The sequence below is a fragment of the Eretmochelys imbricata genome, chromosome 1, assembly GCF_965152235.1.
Source record: "Eretmochelys imbricata isolate rEreImb1 chromosome 1, rEreImb1.hap1, whole genome shotgun sequence".
NCBI classification, from domain to species: Eukaryota; Metazoa; Chordata; order Testudines; family Cheloniidae; genus Eretmochelys; species Eretmochelys imbricata.
In genome coordinates, this window is record NC_135572.1 from 28,690,987 (window position 1) to 28,713,741 (window position 22,755).

General features: G+C 43.3%; 1 long non-coding RNA gene across 1 annotated transcript in view; it reads right to left on the bottom strand.

The window, feature by feature from the left end:
* Window positions 1–3,652: 3,652 nt before the first annotated feature.
* Window positions 3,653–22,755, bottom strand: part of LOC144257463 (uncharacterized) — a 42,593-nt gene continuing 23,490 nt past the window's right edge. The window contains exon 2 of the long non-coding RNA XR_013344547.1: window positions 3,653–4,471. This is a non-coding gene — a long non-coding RNA (uncharacterized LOC144257463). The remainder of the gene's footprint in view (window positions 4,472–22,755) is intronic.

The window sequence follows — 22,755 nt, forward strand, 5'->3', positions numbered from 1 at the left end:
TGAAGTGTTCTATTTTACTCCTGGATGTAACATTCTTTAAAATTGCACGTTCCAGTGCATTGGAAATACTATCCTGGATATTAGAATACAGGTTCCAGTAAACATTTTGATCCATATCGTTGATTATTTTGATTACAGTAGTAGCACTCCGAATACATTATGTGTGGCCCAGAGTGACATGCTGTCTTTGTCCTAAAGAACTCACAATCAGAGAAGATAAGTGACACATGAGGGGGAGAGAAGACATGATCAATAGGGGGTCATTATTAGTTAATTATTTGCGAGTTATGGCAGAAATGAGTCTTGACCGATTTTAAAGGAATAGCATAGTGGCTTTGTGTGCATAGTTCAGAGGGGGGCCTTCTGGGTCGATAGTGCTTCTCAGGGTGACAAGGAACACACAACAGACCAACAGAATCACTTTGTTGAACTCAGAGAGAAAACTCATGGGATTTAATATAGAGGACATGCAAAAAGCAGCCCAGGATAGACAAGGATGGCAGAGCCTTGTCTGTGCCTTAAGCAACATCTGACAGGGCATGAAGGATTCAGATTCAAGGCTGGTCTTTAACTAAATGCAATTTTACTTACACTTGAACAGGCTGACCAACGACACTGCAGAATTTATGTGTAGGTTGTGTGGTGGTTTGTTAGCTTCCTCAGCCACAAATTTCAATTCATTCTTATTTAAGGTAACCAACTTTTATCCAGTGAGGACAATGTGCAACACAGAAGCATGGCTGTCCCTAATAGAGAGGTAATGCTTCGTCACAGGAAAGTAGAGGAAGACAAACATTATGCTAAAAGCCATGAGGACTACAGTAACAATTGACACGGGGAGCATCAGAAATTGACCAACTCCAGCACAGACATCATTTAGATCTTTCACTAACCACACGGGGACATTCCCTCAATATAAGAGGTCCAGATGATTTTTCAAGAACAGGAGATGCTTTGAGCAACAAGTAGTAGTACACTGGAACCTCAAAGATACGAACACCGGAGTTACAGACTGACCGGTCAACCGGACACCACGTGGAACCAGAAGTAAGCAATCAGGCAGTAGCGGAGACACAAAAAAAAAAAAAACCCTAAAAACCAAAAAACAGGAAACACTGTACTGTGCTTGTATTGTATCCTAAAGGTAGGCACATCTGGGCTGCCTGTCCCCACCCCTATTCACCACACAGGGGGAAGCCCCTTACAAATAGGAGGTGAAGACACTGAATTTCACAGGCACAGCTATGAGCCCCCTTAGCAGGCAGAGGAGCAGCACCAGGGTCTGTGCCACTTTCCTGTAAGCTATGGGTGCAGTTCCCTCGCCAGGAGGGTGATAAGCGTGCAAGCTCAGTCCCAGTTGGGGAAAGAAACTTCCCAAGCTCCAGCTGGAACCTGGCCTGGTGTATTTGCTGCTGGAGCTGGAACCCAAGCTCCTGCCTGCTGCGCTCTGGAAGAGCAGCTCAGTTTTAAAAAGCCACAGCCTTCACCACGTGCCCACTGTCACCGTGGTGCCTCAGGGTGCCCCACTCATCACCCTTGCAGTCAGGAGGCTAGAACCAGCTGCCTGTCCCCACCCCTACTCGCCAGGCAGCTACTTACAGGCAGGAGGTGAAGACCCTGAAGTTCGCAGGCACAGCTGTGAGCCCTCACTCCAAGCAGTCCACCCTGAGGAGCATCCCATAACGTCTTGTTCAGAGTTACGAATGGTTCAGAGTTACGGACAACCTCCATTCCCGAGGTGCCCGTAACTCTGAGGTTCTGCTGTACTTGGTCATTCATGAGATAGCACATCTGGGACAGCAGTGATTTTCAAGACCCAGCCTGGAGCTAGTGGTCACTGTGCAAACATGTCAAGTGAGTAGCAGGAGAGAGATCAGGACCACTTTTGATTGTTAAAGTTCCCAGCTCTTTTTCCGAGCATAAGGATTTTAATTCCCACATCTTAAACCAAATCCAAAACACATTTACATTTTGCTGACCCAAAATTTCTCCTGCGGTTTCAGATATGGCATTCTACACAGTAACATCTTTACCACACAAGAATGCAGGGAGTGAATAGGGTCCTAAGCCTGCATGTGAATAGTCCCAATAGCTTCACTGGGACTGTCCAGGTGCTGATAGTTAAGCACACGCAGAAGAGTTTGCAGGGTTAAGGCCCTTTTCACTTCCTGCATTAAGCGACTGTGGGAAAATACTGATACACAGCTACTGCATTCCGTTCATCCTCAGCAGCATCCGCCCTGAAGTGATCCCTGACCTAACTCCCCGTGTTTTGAGTGTTTGGGGGGTTCTAAGTGCTTTGAGATCCTTGGATGAAGAAGGGATGGGCAGTAAAAGTGCATAAAATTATTCCAGGAATTTTGATATACTTTTCTTTTTAACTTCCTGGAGTGCACCTGTGGTGGTTTGATGCTAGGTTCTAAAGAGAAACTGGGATCCATATAAGAACGGTCCATTTGAATAAAGTGTTTGAAAGCCTAACCTACATTATTCCACATTTTCCGCATTTAAAGAACAGAAGATTCAAGGCCTGTGACTGTGTCTTTATATTAGCTATTTTGCCATGACAAACCTGTGGAATCTTTCTCTTGGGCTTCTGCAAGACTGTTCTGGTAGATCTTATATTATATTATTCACTTTGAATGTTCAAGTCCCACAGGAAAAAGAAATCCTTTGTAAGTACTCTGTATAGCAGCAGCTGTCAAACTTTAGCTATCAGAGGACCCCCATTCTGATTTAAAATTTTTTGCAGACCCCCAAGCTGCCCCGCTCAGCCCCATTTCCCGCCCCCACTCCACCCCGCCTCTTCCTGCCCCTGCTTCATCCCTGCCATTCCTCCTTTCTCGAGCACGCCCCAGGCCCACTCCTCCCCAGCTCTCCTGCACGCCACTGAACAGCTGTCCCCCAGCATGCAGCAGGCACTGGGGAGGGAGGGAGGGAGGAGGAAGAGCTGATCAGCGGGGCCCGCGGGATACCCTCATGGATCCCCAGAGGTCCACGGACCCCTGTCTGAGAAACATTGCTGTATAGCATTTAAACGAGGAGCCAGAGAAGAGGAAGTGCGGCTGAAGGACTCATTAATGAAGACACCCTCAAGCCATCGGTAAGGGTGAAGAAGAGAGAAGAGGGAGAGCTGTGGGGAAGTGGCCCAGGGAAATGTAGCAACTCTGGCAGTGAAAGGTTGGCTGCCAACAGCTACTGCCATTAGGGTCCCTGGGCTGGAACCTGGGGTAGAGGGCGGGCTCAGGTTCCCTCCAACCTGCCACTACAGAAACACCTCCTGGGAGGGGAAGACAGGCCCCTGTCAGGACAGGAGGCTAAACTGTTCTGAAATAAGCCCCTAGGGACAACAAAGACTGTGGCCAACAGGGCAGATTGGAAGAGGCCCTGGAGGTTTTTCGCCTTCCTCTGTAGCATGGGGCACAGTTCACTTGCTGGAGGATTCTCTGTTCCTTGAAGTCTTTAAACCACGATTTGAGGACTTCAGTAGCTCAGACATAGGTGAGATTTTTCAGGAGTGGGTGGGTGAAATTCTGTGGCCTGTGTTGTGCAGGAGGTCAGACTAGATGATCAGAATGGTCCCTTCTGACCTTAGTATCTATGAATCTATGAATCAAGCCACTTTTTGGCAAAACAAGATGAAGATTCTAAGTAAGATTAATATCTTCTTTATTCCAAAAATATATATATATTTTAAATCAGAGCATTTCAAATGACATTAAGCACAAAGAAGAAGTGTACTTCTTTGGAAGTTGTGAAACAGACAAACAAAAACTCATGGGAGCAATATTACAGATTACAGTGATAAAATCTGAAAGCTGATTTATACAAATTTATAACACAACAGAGTTTCCTTTCACAATATAGAACTTCAAATAGCTTTAAGAAAAAACACCATTTTAAAAGTCTGAAAGGCACATCAACTGGACCATAAAATGTATTGGCACGCTCACGAATCCGTTTTATGTTACATTCCAAAACAGAAATCCTAGCACTCCAATTAAGTAGAAGACTGAAGATGACAGTAGGTTCCTTTGTAAAATACTATTAAAATGTGGGATATTGGAAGAAAGGTTTGGCAGGGGGGTTTTTGGCTCTTCATAAAATACGAGTATTAATACACGAAGTTAGAGAATTTAAAAAGCTGCATCATTCAGTTGTATTTGGGCGAGTTGCCACATAAACAAACACAACAATTAAAAGCACTACAACAGCCATTGTGGGAAGCACTACAGTGATGATTTGTTGTCGAGCCTCTTGCATTGCCTGCTTTCTCTCCTTTTTATCTTTGGAGGTCTCCTTTTTGGGTTTTCCTTTCAGCTGCCTCATTCTTCTCTTAGGCTCTTTTGTTGTGCCTCCACCAAAACAAAAAACAAAACAAAAAGTTGAGTTGCAGAGAGGCAAAGGAAGGTCTTTGAAAAGGGGTGAAACTTCCGATGTCGTTACTTCAGATGGCTGCCTGTGTTACAATCTGTAAAAGGGGGAAAAACAAAACAAACCTTTCAGACAGGATCAATGTATGTTCTGAATAGTGATCACACACACATTTTTGGCTCCCCTTTGATATCACTTTTATCTAACGCACACCAACATTTACACAGCTACTGTCAACGAAGGCCTATTTCTGAAGAGTCTCACTTCATTCATTACACTGGCCACGTGAAAAATTATAGCAGTTCATCGTGGTGTGTACATTTTTGTTCAAAGGCCACTGAACCTGTACTACATTAAGCCAGATACAATGCAGGGCACCATACGTTGGATGCACCAAAGCAATCAAGATAACAGAACTAAAGACAATAATAATAATAAGAAGAATTAGTTTTCTGTCACTACATAGCACCAGCACATAGCATTATTACCAACAGGAGAGTGGGTTTGGGCGGGGGGGTGTGGGGGAACGTGGATTTGTGCTGGAAATGGCCCAACTTGATTATCATACACATTGTGAAGAGAGTGGTCACTTTGGATGGGCTATTACCAGCAGGAGAGTGGGGTGGGGGGAGAGAAAACCTTTTGTAGTGGTAAACACCCATTTTTTCATGCTTTGTGTGTATAAAAAGATCTTCTGTACTTTCCACGGTATGCCTCCGATGAAGTGAGCTGTAGCTCACGAAAGCTTATGCTCAAATAAATTGGTTAGTCTCTAAGGTGCCACAAGTACTCCTTTTCTTTTTACATAGCACCAGCTGCTTCTTCTTGTAACAGTAGGGGTTCCCTACCAGAAGTCTATGGCTTCCCACAGATTTGCATTACAGATATCATGGGGAGTAAGCGCATACCTTGTCATTATATTCAAAGACATCACACATTTATTATCCCCATAAGGCATTTAGTAGAATCAAGGGCCTTCTGATGGAAAAAAGAATTGGAAAGATGCATTTAAAGCATGGATCTTGTTCTCTGGCAGCGAGAACAGTATTAAAGCATGCTCTGAAACAATGCTGTGTCTGTGATTTTATTAAATTTGGCATTTTCAGAAGGAGGAATTCATTTGAAGTGATAACCCTGGAGGCAAACCAGACTGTTCTACACATGAGGCCATTGAAAATAAGCTGCTGTGAAGCTTCTACTTTCTAAGGAGACGTGCCTGTGAGGTGAGGTTAATAAGCAGAGTGCACAATGCACAAATCTCTCTGAGATGAGAGGAGTACGGCCACACTTAGGCATCACTACCCCTGCTTTTTAGGCGTGTGCAGGTGTATGACTAGTCTGTATGTGAAAACAGACACACACACACACGTACCTGTTCTGCCACATTCACATGCAGATCCCTGACTTGTGCACACACCCATGGTTCTGTGCCTACACTGTGCACAAATGTCTGCTCCGACTGAAAGTTAGGAGTGAAATAACACTGACCCTTTTATTTCTGTATTTACCGTAAATTAACAGATCACTAGTCAACCTAGTAAATGAATCTTTAAAAGATGCCACAGAGTACCCCACCATGGAAATTTCCCAGGGATTTAACAGTTACCTAAATGTCATTTAAGCCTCCCCATTAGCTAGGGCAGGGGTGGCCAACCTGAGCCTGAGAAGGAGCCAGAATTTACCAATGTACATTGCCAAAGAGCCACAGTAATACGTCAGCAGCCCCCCATCAGCTCCCCCTACCCTGCTCCCAGTGCCTCCCACCCACCAGCAGCCCCTCCGATCAGCACCTCCCCCTCCCTCCCTGCACCTCCCAATCAGCTATTTTGTGGCATGCAGGAGGCTCTGGGGGGAGAAGCAAGGGCACGGTGGCTCAGGGGAGGGGGTGGAGTGGGGGCAGGGCCTGTGGCAGAGCCAGGGGTTGAGCAGTGAGCACCCTCCCCCGCACATTGGAAAGTTGGCACCTGTAGCTCCAGCCCCGGAGTCAGTGTCTATGCAAGGAGCCGCATATTAATTCCTGAAGAGCCGCATGTGGCTCCAGAGCCACAGGTTGGCCACCCCTGAGCTAGGAAGAATCTGAACATAAGAATGGCCATACTAGGTCAGACCAATCTAACCCAGTATCCTGTCTTCTGACAGTGGCCAGTGCCAGATGCTTCAGAGGGAATGAACAGAACAGGGCAATTATCAAGCGAGGTATCCCATCATCTTGTCCCAGTTTCTGACACTCAGAGCTTTACGGACACCTGGAGAATGGGCTGCATCCCTGACCATCTTGGCTAATAGCCATTGGTGGACCTATCCTCCATGAACTTATCTAATTCCATTTTTGAACCCAGTTATACTTTTGGCCTTCACACCATCCCCTGGCAACATGTCCCACAGGTTCAGTGTGTGTTGTGTGAAGAAGTACTTCCTTTAGTTTGTTTTAAACCTATTAATTTCATTGGGTGACCCTGGTTCTTGTGTTCTATGAAGGGGAAAATAATATTTCCTTATTCCATTTCTCCACACCAGTCATGATTTTATAGACCTCTATCCTATTCACCCTTTAGTTGTCTCTTTTCTAAAATGAACAGCACCGGTACTTTTTAATCTCTCTCATATGGAAGCCGTTCCATAATCTTAAATAATGTTTGTTGCCTTTCTCTGTATCTTTTCCATTTTTAATATATCTTTTTTCATATGGGGTAACCAGAACTGCATGCAGTATTCAAGTTATGGGTGTACAATGGATTTATATAGTGGCAGTAAGATAATTTCTGTCTTATCATCTATCCCTTTCCTAATGGTTCCTAACGTTGTTAGCCATTTTGACTGCTGCTGGACATTGAGCAGATGTTTTCAGAGAACTATCCACAATGACTCCAAGATCTCTTTTCTGGAGTGGAAAAAGCTAATTTAGACCCCATCATTTTGTAGATATAGTTTTCCAATGTGCATTATTTTGCATTTTCCATCACTGAATTTCATCTGCCATTTTGTTGCCTAGTCACCCAGTTTTGCGAGATCTCTTTGCACCACTTCACAGTCAGCTTTGGACTTAACTATCTTGAGTAATTTTCTATCACCTAGAAACTTTGCCACCACAAAATTTACCCCTTTTCCCAGAACATTTATGAATACGTTGAACAGCAGTGGTCCCAGCACAGATCATTCAGATCCCTGCTATTCATCTCCACTGTGAAAACTGACTATTTATTCCTACCCTTTGTCTCCCATCTTTTAACCAGTTACTGATCCACAAAAGTACTTTCCCTCTTCTCCCATAACTGCTCACTTTGCTTAAGAGCCGTTCGTGAGGGAATTTGTCAAAGGCTTTCTAAAAGTCCAAGTACTGTATACTATATCCAAAGGATCACCCTTGTTCACATGTTTGTTGACCCTTCAAAGAATTCTAAGAGATTGATAAGACATGATCTTTCTTTACAAAAGACATTTTGATTCTCCCCCTACAAATTGTGTTCCTCTATGTGTCTGATAATTCTGTTCTTTACTATAGTTTCAACCAATTTGCCTGTAATTGCCAGAACTGCCTCTGGAGCCTTTTTAAAAAATTGGCATTACATTAGCTATTCCCCAGTCATCCGATACAGAGGCAGATATAAGTGATAGTAGTTCTGTAATTTCATATTTGAGTTCCTTCAGAACTCTTGGGTGAATACCACCTGATCCTGGTGACTTATTACTGTTTCATTTATCAATTTGTTCCCAAACCTCTTCTCCCGACATCTCAATCTGAGACAGTTCCTCAAATGTGTCACCTAAAAAGAGTGGCTCAAGTGTGGGAATCTCCCTCACATCGTCTGCAGTGAAAACCAATGCAAAGAATTCATTTAACTACTCTGCAAAGGCCTTGTATTCCTTGAGTGTTCCTTTAGCCCCTTGATTGTCCAGTGGCCCCATTGATTATTTGGCAGGCTTCCTGATTCTGATGTACTTAAAAATTTTGCTCTTAGTTTTTGTGTCTTTTGCTAGTTGCTCTTCAAATTCTTTTTTGGGTTGCCTAATTTTAATTTTACACTCGACTTGCTACAGTTTATACTCCCTTCTATTTGCATCCGTAGAACGTGACTTCCAATTTTTAAAAGATTTTTTGGGGTCTCTAACAGCCTCTTTTACTCTGTTGTTTAGCCATGGTGGCATTTTTTTGGTTCTCTGACTCTTCCTTTTTTATTTGGGATATACATATAGTTTGAGCCTGTATTACAGTGTTTTTAGCAAGTTTCCATGCAGCTTTCAGGCATTTGTGACTGTTCCTTTTAATTTCCATTTAACTAGTCTCGTCATTTTTGTGTAGTTCCCCTTTTTGAGTTAAATACTACTGTAGTGGTTTTCTCTGGTATTTCCCCCCCCCCCCTGCAAGGATGTTAAATTTAATTACATTATGGTTGTGGTTACCAAGGGGTTCAGCTATATTCATCTCTTGGACCAGATCCTGTGTGCCACTTTGGACTAAACCAAGAATTGCCTCTCCCCTTGGGGGTTCCAGGACTAGCTGCTCCAAGAAGAAGTGATTAATGGTGTCTAGAAATGTTATCTTTGTATCCCATCTTGAGGTGACACGTATGCAGTCACTATGGGGATAGTTGAAATCCCCCATTATTATTGGGTTTTCTGTTTTTGTAGCCTCTCTAATTTCCCTGAGCATTTCACAGTCACCATCACCATCCTGGCGAGGTGGTCAGTAGTATATTTCCACTGCTATACTCTTATTATTCAAGCATGGAATTTCTATCCATAGAGATTCAATGCTATTGTTTGATTCATTTAAGATGTTTACTATATTTGACTCTATGCTTTCTTTCACATGTCTCACTCCCCCATCAGTGCAACCTACTCTGTCATGCCTATATATTTTGTATTACCATGTCCCATTGATTATCATCATTCCACCAAGTTTCTGTGATGCCTATTATATCAATATCCTCATTTAATATCAGGCACTCAAGTTCACGCATATTGCTATTAAATTTCTTGCATTTGTATTCAAGCACATAAAATTTGTCAACCATTTAGTTTTCTGCCATCATGTGATGTAATTGAATGGGACTCTTTCATTTGTCTGTTTCTCTTCAGTTCTCACCTGTACTTTAGCAACTTCTATCCTTTTCCTCTTTACTGGGATAGTATCCCCTTTAATAATTCCTCCCCTAAAGGATGAGTCTGTCCAATCCACATGCTTCTCTGCACCGGTCAGCTTTCCCCCAGACCTTAGTTTAAAAACTCCTCCATGACATTTTTAATTTTAAGTGCCAGCAATCTGGTTCCATTTTGGTTTAGGTGGAGCCCATCCTTCCTGTATAGGCTCCTCCTTTCCCAAAAGGTTCTCCAGTTCCTAATAAACCTATTTATTAGGAACTCCCAACACCTTTGTCTCATCCAGATATTGAGACCCTGCAGGTCTGCCTGTCTAACTGGCCTGGAATGTACAACTGGAAGCATTATAGAGAATGCTACCATGGAGGTCCTGGATTTTAATCTCTTACCTAGCAACCTCCAGGACCTCTCACCTACTTTTCCCCATGTCACTGGTACTTTCATGTACCAGGACCACTGGCTCCTCCCCAGCACTGCACATAAGTCTGTCTAGATATCTTGAGAGATCCACAACCTTCGCACCTAGCAGCCAATTCACCATGTGGTTCTCCCAATCACCACAAAGCCAGCTATCTATTATTTCTAATGATCGAACCCTCCGTTACTATTACAATCCTAATAACAATGGTCCCCTCTCCCTGGAGAAATATCTTCAGTGTGCAAGGATGCCATGAGATCAGCTGGAAGGAGGATCCGAACTACAAGATTGTTTCCCTCTTCTCCAGTTTGATCTTTACTTTCCCTGAGACTTTCATCCTTCTCAGCAGCGCAGAGGCTGTCGGACTGGGGTGGGAACACTATACTGCATCCTGGAAAGTCTCTTCTGTGAACCTCTTGGTCTCCCTTAGCTCGTCCAGTTCAGCCACTCTGGTCTCAAGAGCCCATACTTGGTCTCGGTGGGCCATGAGCTGGATGCACTGAATGCACACAAGCAGATAATCATACATGCTGCATTCAGTGCAATAAGCTGGCTAGCCCCCGACTCTGCTGCTGGACTTCGGCCTACATTCTTTTTATTCTTGCAGGGTCTTGTGTGTGGGGGAGTTGGGAGGGGGGTTCGTTGGAGAATGGGGGCGTTATTGGATTAAGTTTAGAGAATGCTTATTAGGTGTATCTGGCTCTCACATTCCCTCTCTAAATTCTCCCCCCAAAACTCCCCTGTTCACCAGCTCCTCTGGTTGCTTAGGGTTTTAAACCCCCTGTTCTCCCTGAGTTAACACCGCCTCCTTGTCAGGGAATCCTAAAGGAATTAGGGATGAAAGGATGGCAGATCAGAGCCTCGCTGGGAAGCTCTCAGTTTTCCCTAGCAGGTCACTAGACGCAGCACAGAGTGCCCCCGCAACCTCCCAGACAGACCACATTATAAACTTCAATCAAGCAGGCACATGGCAAGCACACAAGAACACACAAACTAACACAACAAACTCACCCCAAGGGCTACATAGTCACTCCTCCTTCACCTGGAGAACTCCCTTGCAAAATTCCCATTTGCTGCTCCTGTTTGCTAGCTCAGACTTTGCTAGGAGTAACTCAACTGTGCTTATGGCACCTTAGAGACTAACAAATTTATTTGAGCATAAGCTTTCGTGGGCTACAGCTCACTTCATCGGATGCATGCAGTGGAAAATACACTTGGACGATTTTATATACACAGAGAACATGAAACAATGGGTGTTACCATACACACTGTAACGAGAGTGATCAGTTAAGGTGAGCTATTACCAGCAGTAGAGGAAAAAAAAACCTTTTGTAGTGATAATCAAGATGAGCCACTTCCAGCAGTTGATTAGAACGTGTGAGGAACAGTAGGGGGGAAAATAAACATGGGGAAATAGTTTTACTTTGTGTAATGACACATCCACTCCCAGTCTTTATTCAAGCCTAATTTAATGGTGTCCAGTTTGCAAATTAATTCCAATTCAGCAGTCTTTCATTGGAGTCTGTTTTTGAAGTTCTTTGGGTTGTAATATTGCTACTTTTAGGTCTGTAGGTGAGTGACCAGAGAGATTGAAGTGTTCTCCGACTGGTTTTTGAATGTTCTAATTCTTGACGTCTGATTTGCGTCCATTTATTCTTTTACGTAGAGAGTCTCAATGAACATGGCAGAGGGGGCACTGCTGGCACATGATGGCATATATCACATTGGTAGTGGGACTGGATGTGTTCCTCACACGTTCTTGTCAACTGCTGGAAATGGCCCACCTTGATTATCACTACAAAAGGTTTTTTTTCTCTCCTGCTGGTAATAGCTCACGTTAACTGATCACTCTCATTACAGTGTGTATGGTAATACCCATTGTTTCATGTTCTCTGTGTATATAAAATCGTCCTACTTGTATTTTCCACTGCATGCATCCGATGAAGTGGGCTGTAGCCCACGAAAGCTTATGCTCAAATAAATTGGTTAGTCTCTAAGGTGCCACAAGTACTCCTTTTCTTTTTGCGGATACAGACTAACACGGCTGCTACTCTGAAACCTGTCAGCTGTGCTTGGCTGTAGGCTCTACCTGGACTGCAACCTGGAGGTACCTCTAACAACATGTTGTCCCTCTCTATATTAAACTAAACATTTTTGGAATCCAACATCTAAAGAAACTCAAGGGTTGGGGCTTTTTATTAGGTGTTTGTTTTTTTTCACGAAATCTGATTACAAGGAAAGCAAAATAATTGTGATTATCTTTTTATCATGAAATATACACATTGTACTAACGGGCATGCTTGCATAAAAAGTTATCCTCGGTAGGAAGCAGCATAAACCCAGCAGAGCAGAGCTGCATACGTCCTCCAGTTCATCAGACCCAAGCTTTTTTGTTTTTGCGTCTCTGGTTGTTAGCAATTAATAGCTTTCTGATCGCTTCATCACAGCTTTAAAAAGACAGAATATTGATCATTTCTATCCATCTGGTATTCTCGCTACACATTCAGGTACACAATGTCACGCCAGTAAGCTCCTGCTGATAGAACAGAAATCTGCATAAATGGCCTCCCTATTGACTGGAGGAAGCAAATTACTACAAAAAATAGTCTAATTTTACTGCAAGTGGGTTTTTTTTAATTTTCACCACCCAGCCCAAATTCATAGCTTGACAGGAGAAAACAAAAACAAGCTAAAAGCATTTTGATTTACAGAGTAAGAGTCATTTGAATTCTTCTATGTGAGAAACTGCACTACAAAGGAATTTTCCCATCCTCTCCCATAAGTAGTAATACACCGACTAGTGAGGTTCTCATCCAGATTGACTATTTCACTGAATAAAATCAGTGTGCCATAATCCCACAGCTTATGGAAACATTCAGAATAGCACAGCGAACACATAATACCAGGACACTAGATGTAAATCAACAGGCATGTGTTTCTGTCAGAGTCAGATTCTGCACGGAGAGAGATCACAAAATGGGATATTTGGGGAGTTTGTCTCTCTCATGTTGTGATGAAGTAGGGATTTTCTGTAATATTTTTATGGAGCCTACATGTGCCTCGGTTTCCCCTGTATTTTGCATGGTTACCCAGTGCGAGGGAAAGGACTAAGGTTGCTCTGGGGCAGACTGAGAGACCTAAGTGGGTATGCCACTTAGCTGTTCCTCCAAGAGACTGTTCTAAACTATGGGCGTAGCACCGATCCTATGGGTGGGTGACACTTCTGACTGGTCTCGTATCACCTGTTCTCAGTTTCCAAACAAAACAATGTTTCTTCTGACTGGAACACCTGCAAACTCTCATTCGGAGACAAGCTGGGTTTTTCCCCTCTTACGTTTGATGTTCAGTGAACTTCAGGATGGGTGGCAAATCCTACATCATTACAACACTCAGATCACTTGACTTCCTGGATTCCTAGTTTGTTTCTGGATCCTCTTCAAATGGGATTGCCCTGTTTTTAAATCACTGCATATACTTTCTTCAGCTCACCGTGGCTTCTCACTCCCTTCACATGCTCCCACTGCTGTTGATTAGGGTGAGGGTCTTTTACACTCCTGAAACAACCTTTTTATATCTGCCTCAACTTTCCTCCTTTTAAACCAACTAAAAAGAAATTTCTTTTATCCCTTGCATTCCTCAATTCCTCCCTTTCTCTGGTACTTAGCTTTATTATTTCACTCTAAAACAGATGATGTACAAAAGAAAAATTGTATATTTGCCACTCAGTATAACTAGATGATCTGATATTACAGCCTGGAGAGAGAGAGAGAGAGCAACATGAAAATATTAATAATAGAAACAATATAAGTCACCATGTTTCATATTTTTGTTACTTAAGGGACCAATGAAATGACCGACAGGAAAAGCCTTTGGGACTTCCTATGATCCACAGCAGCACACAGAAGTTAAAATGAAACCAATTTCTCACTCAAACAATAAATGTGTGCCTCGTTCTGTACAGCATAAACCATCATTAGAGACCGAAAACATCAATTGTTTATAACCTCTTTAAAATGAATATTTCATCCTGAAACTAAATTAATTAAATCCTGAAGGACTGGAACAGAAGGTTTTCCATAAATGTCAGTTCCATTAGAATTACAGACTACTGCTCCCAAGTTTGGGAACCTGGCATCAACATACAAATAGGTTTCCAATAGGTTTGGGTCATTTGGCTTCATTGCTAGAAGAAGCTGAACTTATACAGAGATCCGGCCGAAGGATTTCAGGGAAGGGTTAGTCAGGCAATTCTTAGGGTTTCAACCAAACCATTTGCTATAAAAATGGAGGAGGTGGATCTCCTCAGGTCACTGCAGGACCTCTGCTGCACATTTTACCAGGGATCCATTCATAGCTTCCAATACTGAAACAAACATTGCAAGAGAGAATTTGTCCAAGTCACTCAGGACCCAGCCATGGGAGAGTTGTGCACACATTCTGGTGCAACGTAGCACTTACACAGGATTTTACAAACAATAACTAAGCAATAGCTTGGGTTTCATAGTGTTCACTTGTATAATAGGAAAGAACAAATCTCCACACTGCAAGAATTCCTGGGTGAAATTCCTAGGCTACGCGAGTGAGACTAGATGGTCATAGCGGTTCCTTCTATCTTTGAAATTTATGGTTACACACCCACATCCACTCCCCTTGGCCTCACTGTAAGGCTGGTAAGTTTCCCCATTTGTAGATTGGGAACACTAAGACAGAAAGGTTAAGTATCTTTGACCAAAGCCACAGAGCCAATCCACGCCAGAGTTGGGATTAGAATGGAGTCCATTGTTCTCAATCCCATTCTTAGCCCACTAGAACACACTGCCTCTTGTTACTGAGCTACCTCTTCCTGTGGCCAAAGGTCATGCTGTTCACTCAATACGAAAGCCTAATTCAGGTGGAGGTAGAGTCACTCCAGCTGTGTTGGTCCCAGAATATGAGAAAGACAAGGCGGGGGAGGTAATATCTTTTACTGGACCAACTTCTGTTGGTGAGACAAGCTTCTGATCTTACACAAAGCTCTTCTTGAGGTGAAAGCAGAAAAGAGCTTGCAGCATCCTAATGCTATCGGTGGCAGCATGGGTAGTGATGATCCCCACAGGTCCAAAATTATTTAGGTCTTCCTCAAAATTCAAAGGATCTGTGCCCACTGTTTTCACAGACCATAAGCCCGAGGTGACTAGATGGAGATAAGGGGCCAGAGATGGATCATGAACGGTCTGAGCTTTTGGTCAAATCATTCATCTTTCAATCCTAGTGTGATCAACTGACTCTCTTTGTAAAGCAAAGAACTGGAAACTTAGCTTTCTGTTTAAAAGAAAAGGTAAGAGTCTCCTTCACATTTATAGTTCCCTAAACCAGAGAGGCCTCACGGCTGCAGGTCATGCGTGTCCCAAAGCCTTGCTCTGTTAGCAGTCACTCATCTCTGGTCCAAGCTTTCATCAACGCTGGAACTGAAACATCAGACTAGTTCAACTAACCGGTTTTGGAAGAGGGATCAGATGTGTGTAAACAACTCGACAGATACTCTTTTGGGAACAGCACTGAAAACAGTTGCCTTTCTTGTTTGTCAGGATTAATGACTAAATTATTAGACAGAAAGAAATCTTCTTAATCACTAATCTGAAACAAAACGACAAGGTGCTGCAAGAAGTGGTACTGGTTATTCCATACGGGGCACCATTCCCTCTGAAAAAATAATATCCCAGCATACCCTGCCCTGGAAAGACCATCTTTCAAGCAAGACTTAAGAGAGTTCTAACTACTTGGGGTTGACTAAAGAGTCCATGGTATCCTCACAAGTATAAAGGTTTTTATATACAGTGCGTGGCCAAAGTCCAGCTAAGGTAATAGTATACTGCTGTCCCCTCCTCCACTGCTCCTCACCAAAATTCTTTCTGCAGTTTCAATTGGTATTCTTCACTTCCTGTCCTAAATTGTTGTGTAGGTTTAAGTTGTAGCCACTTCAGGGCAACAGTTGGTACATTTCAAATGAACATGTAAATCCTTTTTAAAGAAAACCAGCACACAAGGAGAGAGCATTTCAGGTTGCATGGTACTGTAGTACTTCAGGACTATATAAAATGAAAGCTATCTTTAGTAATCTAAATAGTTAAACCATACACTATATAAACAACTAGGACCAATTGCTATGAGACAGGAAAGACAAGGCTGTTTCCAGTTATTCTAACCAATGACTGCTCAACTTTACAATCTCTACAGCTCTTTCTACACACAAAACTCATGCACAAAAGACTGTTTACCTGCACTTAGTATAATCACATCTAGACATCTGAAGAATTTATTACAGCTAGTCTTATACCACAAATGTATTAGCCACGTGACTCTGAATAATTTCTTCTATCTCCTAATCAAAAAGAGTTTGCAAACCAAACTGGATTGACCAGGCCTCGCTGTCCTGTGTAACACTCCCTGAACAGCTGCACCGCTTGAAATTCAAACAAGAACTAATATTTATAATTTAAGGTATCCCTAGGGGCACCTACATATCAATAAATCACACATTAACAAATTAGCGATGAGGCAGGTTTTGCTCCACTGAAGACAGTTGATGGCAGTGGGAAAAAGGGATGCTAGGAACTTGACCAGACAATGCTCTGCAGATTATTGTAGTGGCACTTGGGGATACCTCTCTTCAGAGCAGAGATTAAATTGGGAATACACTCTAGCCTTATTATAAGGACTACATTTTCCACTAGGAAACATGAAAAATTGCCTTTGTTTACAACACTCCTGAAGCAAGATACAAGCCATATTGACAAGAGATTCTGTGGGAGCGTTTGCTTACGCTTCAATGAGTTTGCCTGCATATAAGAACAAGGGTGGCTCTACCATGCAGCCAGAGGGAGCAGTTACATGGCTCAGCATTTTGGTCTCCTCTGCCCAGGGCTTAGCCAGCATGGCTGAAACTCTGTTATGGCTGAAGGAGACGTTACCATATTGGGTCAGTAAGAGCAGTTCAGTTCCTGGGGGAGAACAGAGTAGGGTAGGTCTGTACATGTGTCCATGAATGTGGTTTTGCCACAATCCCCCTTTTGACCACATCTAAGCCCCAGGAGCAAGTGTCTGAGGACGAGTAAGTTAGCACGATTGAAAGGTGTTGGTAAGTACACACCTCAGGCTATGGCAAGGCCCTGTACCCATGCCAGTGTGCAGTATACACAGGGGAAAAGGGCATATGCCAGATCTCAAGTTTCAGCTGTCCTCCAACCCCACACCGCACTGAACCCTTTTCTGCCTGACCCTTACCCAAGCTATAAAGGTCCCTGTCCCCCCTCCCAGTCATCATAACAGCTTTCCATTGCAAGCTTTACAGATTAATGCAGGTGGACATGGGCAGCCACTTGGTCCACCAACCACACCAGGGTGCTGATCAACGTGTGGTCGGAGTGCACTGTCCTTCCCGACTTGGCCTGGAGTGGCAGGAACATTCACCTGTACCTGAAATTTCACAGAGGCTGGAGCAGACGGACGTTCAGCAGACTCCAGTCCAGTGCCAGGAACACACCAAGCACTGGAGACTCCTCTACAGGTGGGCAAACGACTCCAGGAGTCATTCTGTGAGGGCTCATTGTACATGGCTATGCTATGAGGAGCTGGACCGGGTGACATCAACGGCTCTCAGTGCAGAGTGTGAAGTGGCTCACGACCCCCTCCTCAACCCAGCCAGTCTCACTGCTCCACAGGATACTGATGAGGGCGTGAGCCAGAAGTGCCTGGAAGCTCATAGACTCAGACTATCAGAGTTGGAAGGGACCTCAGGAGATCATCTTGTCCAACCCCCTGCTCAAAGCAGTCACAATCCCCAATTTTTTTTGCCCGAGATCCCTAAATGGCCCCCTCAAGGACTGAACTCACAACCCTGTGTTTAGCAGGCCAATGCTCAAACCACTGAGCTATCCCTCCCCCCGATACTGCAGACATGGGCCAGTCTGGTTAGGGCAACAGAACCCTGAAGAGCTGGCCTGTATAGAAGATTAACATGGAAAGAGCCACTGAATCATCCCCCTGCTCCCTTTTGGACCACCTCACCCTTCAGCAAGACCTAGGTGGCTCCATGATTCAACCTGTGGTTCCGATTACATAACAGAATGTCTGCCATTGAAACAGGTACGTGTATTTAAAACAGTGCCCGTGTTATCACCGGACAGCTACTGTTTACAGAGGGAAATGGTAATTATGAGCCTGATTATGCAACCTTTACTCACATGAGTAGTCCCATTGAGAGGGCTACAACTACTCCTGTACATACTGCCCAGTAAGAGTCACACAATTTAACCCTAAATGACTGAAAGCAACATGAATAAATCTTATCCCTGCATTTTCAAATTAGTAATCTGGGTTATAGCCATATGACTTATTCAGTTCAAAACAGGCGGGACACAGCTAAAATCATGCACAACCAAGAATTTAGGCGTTAATGTTAACAACCGCCAGGATTTTGAAACTACCACATTTCTGTGACATTTTTATCATATGGTTTCAAAAAGGGCCAACATTAAGACATTGATTAGAAGAGAATATTGGACCTGGTGAAAGAGATCAGTTCTCTCCTCTATAACAAAGACAAATTTTTGTGATAATACAAATTTACCTCAGTCCATTTCACTGCGTCAAAGTATTATGATTTGCTCCTACAACCCTTCATTTTGAAGGGTAAAAGCTTTTAGTTGCATGCATAACAATGAGAGAATTATTAAGGTAGTGTACAAAATCAGTCTACCTTTGTCCTTTTGCAAGGTTTTTTTTTTTTTGCCAAATTACAGTCCTAAATCAAAATTGACCCACCATTACTAGAACATCACATTTACAGTAAGTGCTGCTTTGAGAGTCTCTAAACTATTCATTGCATTTGGAAAATGAAAACCATCACTATATTCTTCCACAGTGTCAGAGGGGAAAAAAGGTTGTCAAAGTAAAAAGAGTTATTTCAATATGATTGTAACAGTTCTGAAGACCTGATATACAAAAATAACCCGTACTCGGGGGGGGGGGGGGGGGGGAGGGTGGGAAACATTTATACATCTGTGAAGATGTAGTTCTTAAACATAGGCCAGGTGCTAAAATTTTTGGCACATAAGGCCGTGCTATTTTGTGGTTTTATTCCATTAACAGAGCAGAACTCCATGAAAGAAGAGAAGAGAGACAAGCATTTTAGGCTCAGAAACAGATTTTTTTTTTGTACATAAAGATCAGTATCAAGAAGTCTCTTAGGTCAGGTTCTAGTATGAAATAGTTTTCAGTAGAGAGAGAGAGCGCACACACAAGTTAAAAATAAACATGAATTTGTCACAGAATGTATTAGTTTGGGGGAGGTTGCCAAAGAAAAGAAAACCTTGCCATTTCCTATTTACACAAACAGAGATCTTATTAAACTTAAATGCAATATGCTGCAAGACCCAGCAAATGACTTGATAATATGTTTGCTCAGCTGTTTTCTTAATAAACTGCAATTTTCTTCTGCTGTTACTGACAAGAACTCTCTGAAAACAAGCTATTTCTCTTACTGGTGCATTTGTTCAGTTCAGTCAGTTTCTAAACACCACCACCAAACAGGAAGATTTAAACCAGTCAATGAAAGCAGCCTGCAGTGATTTCAAACAACAAGCATTCAGCCTTTGTGAGAATGAACAGCAAAGGAAACCAAACGTGAAAATAACATGGGTTTTCCAATATAACCATGTTAGGGACACCTGTCCACTAGGAATTTGACTTTCACTGCCAACTCCTCTCACAAACTCAACAGTCATCATTCGTCCTTTGAACTGGTGATGACCTAAGATGGGAAATACTCTGTTTCCTATTATCCAATATATATACTTTGTTACGTCTTTCATTCAAACTACCAGATTCCCCAAAAATCCACTCTGTGAAACTGCTTAACCATAAATCTATATATGAAATAGATTTATAAGGCACAAGCACAGCAAAACACCAGGAAATCTGAAGCCTGATGTTGCAGTTTTGTAATATGAAAGGACTGTCGATGCTTTTCATTATAATCCCCTTTATTGTCATTAAAACTTTGGCACTGAAAATGACATTCAGGCTCAAACTTGGCAGGCAAAGTCTATGCCCACAGCAGGAGGGGACTGTTAATTCTAAAAAACAAAAAATAGATTTTTTTTTTTTTGGCAGGGAATGGGAGAAAAACAGAGGAAGCGATCCCTCAGACACGGGGACAAGATCCAACAACAGCAGGTCAACAGCCTTCTGACTGCAAGCTGGCTGGGCCTGTTGGATCTGAATTAAAATCACAGAAGATTAGGATTGGAAGAGACTTCAGGAGGTCATCTAGTCCAACCCCTTGCTCAAAGCAGGACCAACACCAACTAAATCATCCCAGCCAGGGCTTTGTCAAGCCAGGCCTTAAAAATCTTAAGAATGGCAATCCCTTAGGTAGCCCATTCCAGTGCTTCACCACCCTCCTAGTGAAATAGTGTTTCCTAATATCCAACTTAGACCTCCCCCACTGCAACCTGAGACCATTGCTCCTTGTTCTGTCATCTGCCACCACGGAGAACAGCTGAGCTCCATCCTCTTTGGAACCCCCCTTCAGATAGTTGAAAGCTGCTATCAAATCCCCCCTCGCTCTTCTCTTCTGCAGACTAAACAAGCCCAGTCCCCTCAGCCTTTCCTCATAAGCCATGTGCCTCAGCCCCCTGATCATTTTCGTTGCCCTCCACTGGACTCTCTCCAATTTGTCCACATCCTTTCTGTAGTGGGGAGTCCAAAACTGGAGACAATACTCCAGATGTGGCCTCACCAGTGCCAAAGAGAGGGGAATAATCACTTCCCTCGATCTGCTGGCAATGCTCCTACTAATGCAGCCCAGTATGCCGTTAGCCTTCTTGGCAACAAGGGCACATTGCAGACTCTCATCCAGCTTCTCATCCACTATAATCCCCAAGTCCTTTACTGCAGAACTGCTGCTTAGCCAGTCAGTCCCCAGCCTGTAGCGGTGCATGGGATTCTTCCGACCTAAGTGCAGGACTCTGCACTTGTCCTTGTTGAACCTCATCAGATTTCTTTTGGCTCAATCCTCCAATTTGTCTAGGTCACTCTGGACCCTAATTGTCTGGGGAAAGGCTGATTACTCCATTCAGGACATAAAAGGCCATATTGTGGCTGGAAGTTATGGAGCAGTCTGGGGAAGAGCTCATGTGAGTGAGCTCCTTGTGGGGCTTCAGTACACCCAAGCTGGGATGCTGTTTACTTTATTAAGTATCTTGGAGATACCCACAGATTTAAAGTGAGACGAGGTTGCTGCCAGGGCATTTTGAGTGAGTGATCCTGGTCTCAAGCTCACTCCTTCAGGGCACACTGGAAGCCCTGTTTCTGAAGGCTTCTCAGTGGATAGCTGTGGAAAGCCTTTGCTGGCTTTGTGCCTGTCTGCTCCTGCTTGTGCATGCACCCAGAGACTTCTGATTAGCCCGCTAGATAAGTACTGCACGGTTTATAAATAAATGTAAAGCAAATCCCTCACCCCCAATACAATTACTGACAAGGGCGAGCTGGGAGCCAGGAGACTCTCCCTCCTAATTCCCGCAGGGATAGGGACTCTCCCCACCCCCCCACCAATCACCACGTTTTCAGGTTGGATGGATATTTCAGAATGTAAGCGATGTGATGGCTTTGCTGGTCCGGTTTTCATCTGTGCCCTCTTCTCCAAAGCACTCACTCAGAGCCGGGACATTACCGAGGGGTGATAAAGAGAGACTCTTTTCCCTGTCGTGCATATCTGCACACCCAAAAACCTGCCTTCCCCACATTAAAATAATACCAAGACGTTAGGTGAGAACTGCCCAAGCCATGTACACTCAAAGCAGGGGAATCCAGGCCTGCTCAAACTACTCTCAAGTTCTTGCTTCTCTTACATGCTTGATAACCTTTCAAGGTAGTGTTTTCTGCACTCAGCCATTAGAATCAGAGTTTTCACAGGCATTTTAGGATTTTTCCCTCCAATTTACTAAAATCTAATTCAATCTACTCTCAAGCTTACTCCTCCATTCATGTTATATTTGACTAAACTATCCCACGCGGTAACAAAGCATCATGGCTCCTCCGCCTTGATTGAACCCACCTGCAAGGTGACACATCATTACATAGAGCTGGATCAGGCTGATCAAATCCATGTTAGTTCTCCTCAATTTACACATAAGAACACAGGGCAACAGTAATGTAAACTAATTCAACTTTCTGCATTTAAATTAAGATCTAATAAAATAAAAGAGACAAAGGAAAAGCGTTACATTGTCTGTTTTCCCAGCATAAGTGTCCTCTAATGAGAGCCCATGGGGCTTAGGAACAAAAAACTACAGACTCGTTTTGTCTCATGAAGGAAAAATCTAATCGGTTCTGCAACAATGGCTCACCCAACACGTTTATTTATTAAGGAGTAACACTTGAGTTAGGAATTTCCAGCAGCACAAAACCCATTGACAGTAACAGATGGCACAGAGCCCAGTGGCTAATGCATCAGTCCATTACCAAAAAGCATGAGAAATGCAGGTGGATATCGGAGAGCATCTTGTAGAACACTGGTTCTCAAACTTTTGTACTGGTGACCTGTTTCACACAGCAAGCCTCTGAGCGTGGCTCCCCCTTATAAATTAAAAACACATTTTTATATATTTATCATCATTATCAATACAAGAGGCAAAACAGGGTTTGGGGTGGAGGCTGACAGCTTGCGACCCCCATGTAATAACCTTGCGACCCCCTGAGGGGTCCCAACCCCCAGTTTGAGAACCCTTGTTGTAGAAGTTCTTCTGGAAAGTTCAAGAAACAACTACAGGTTCATACCACAACCCAGAAAACAAAATAGAAACACAAAAGTGACTTTTTTT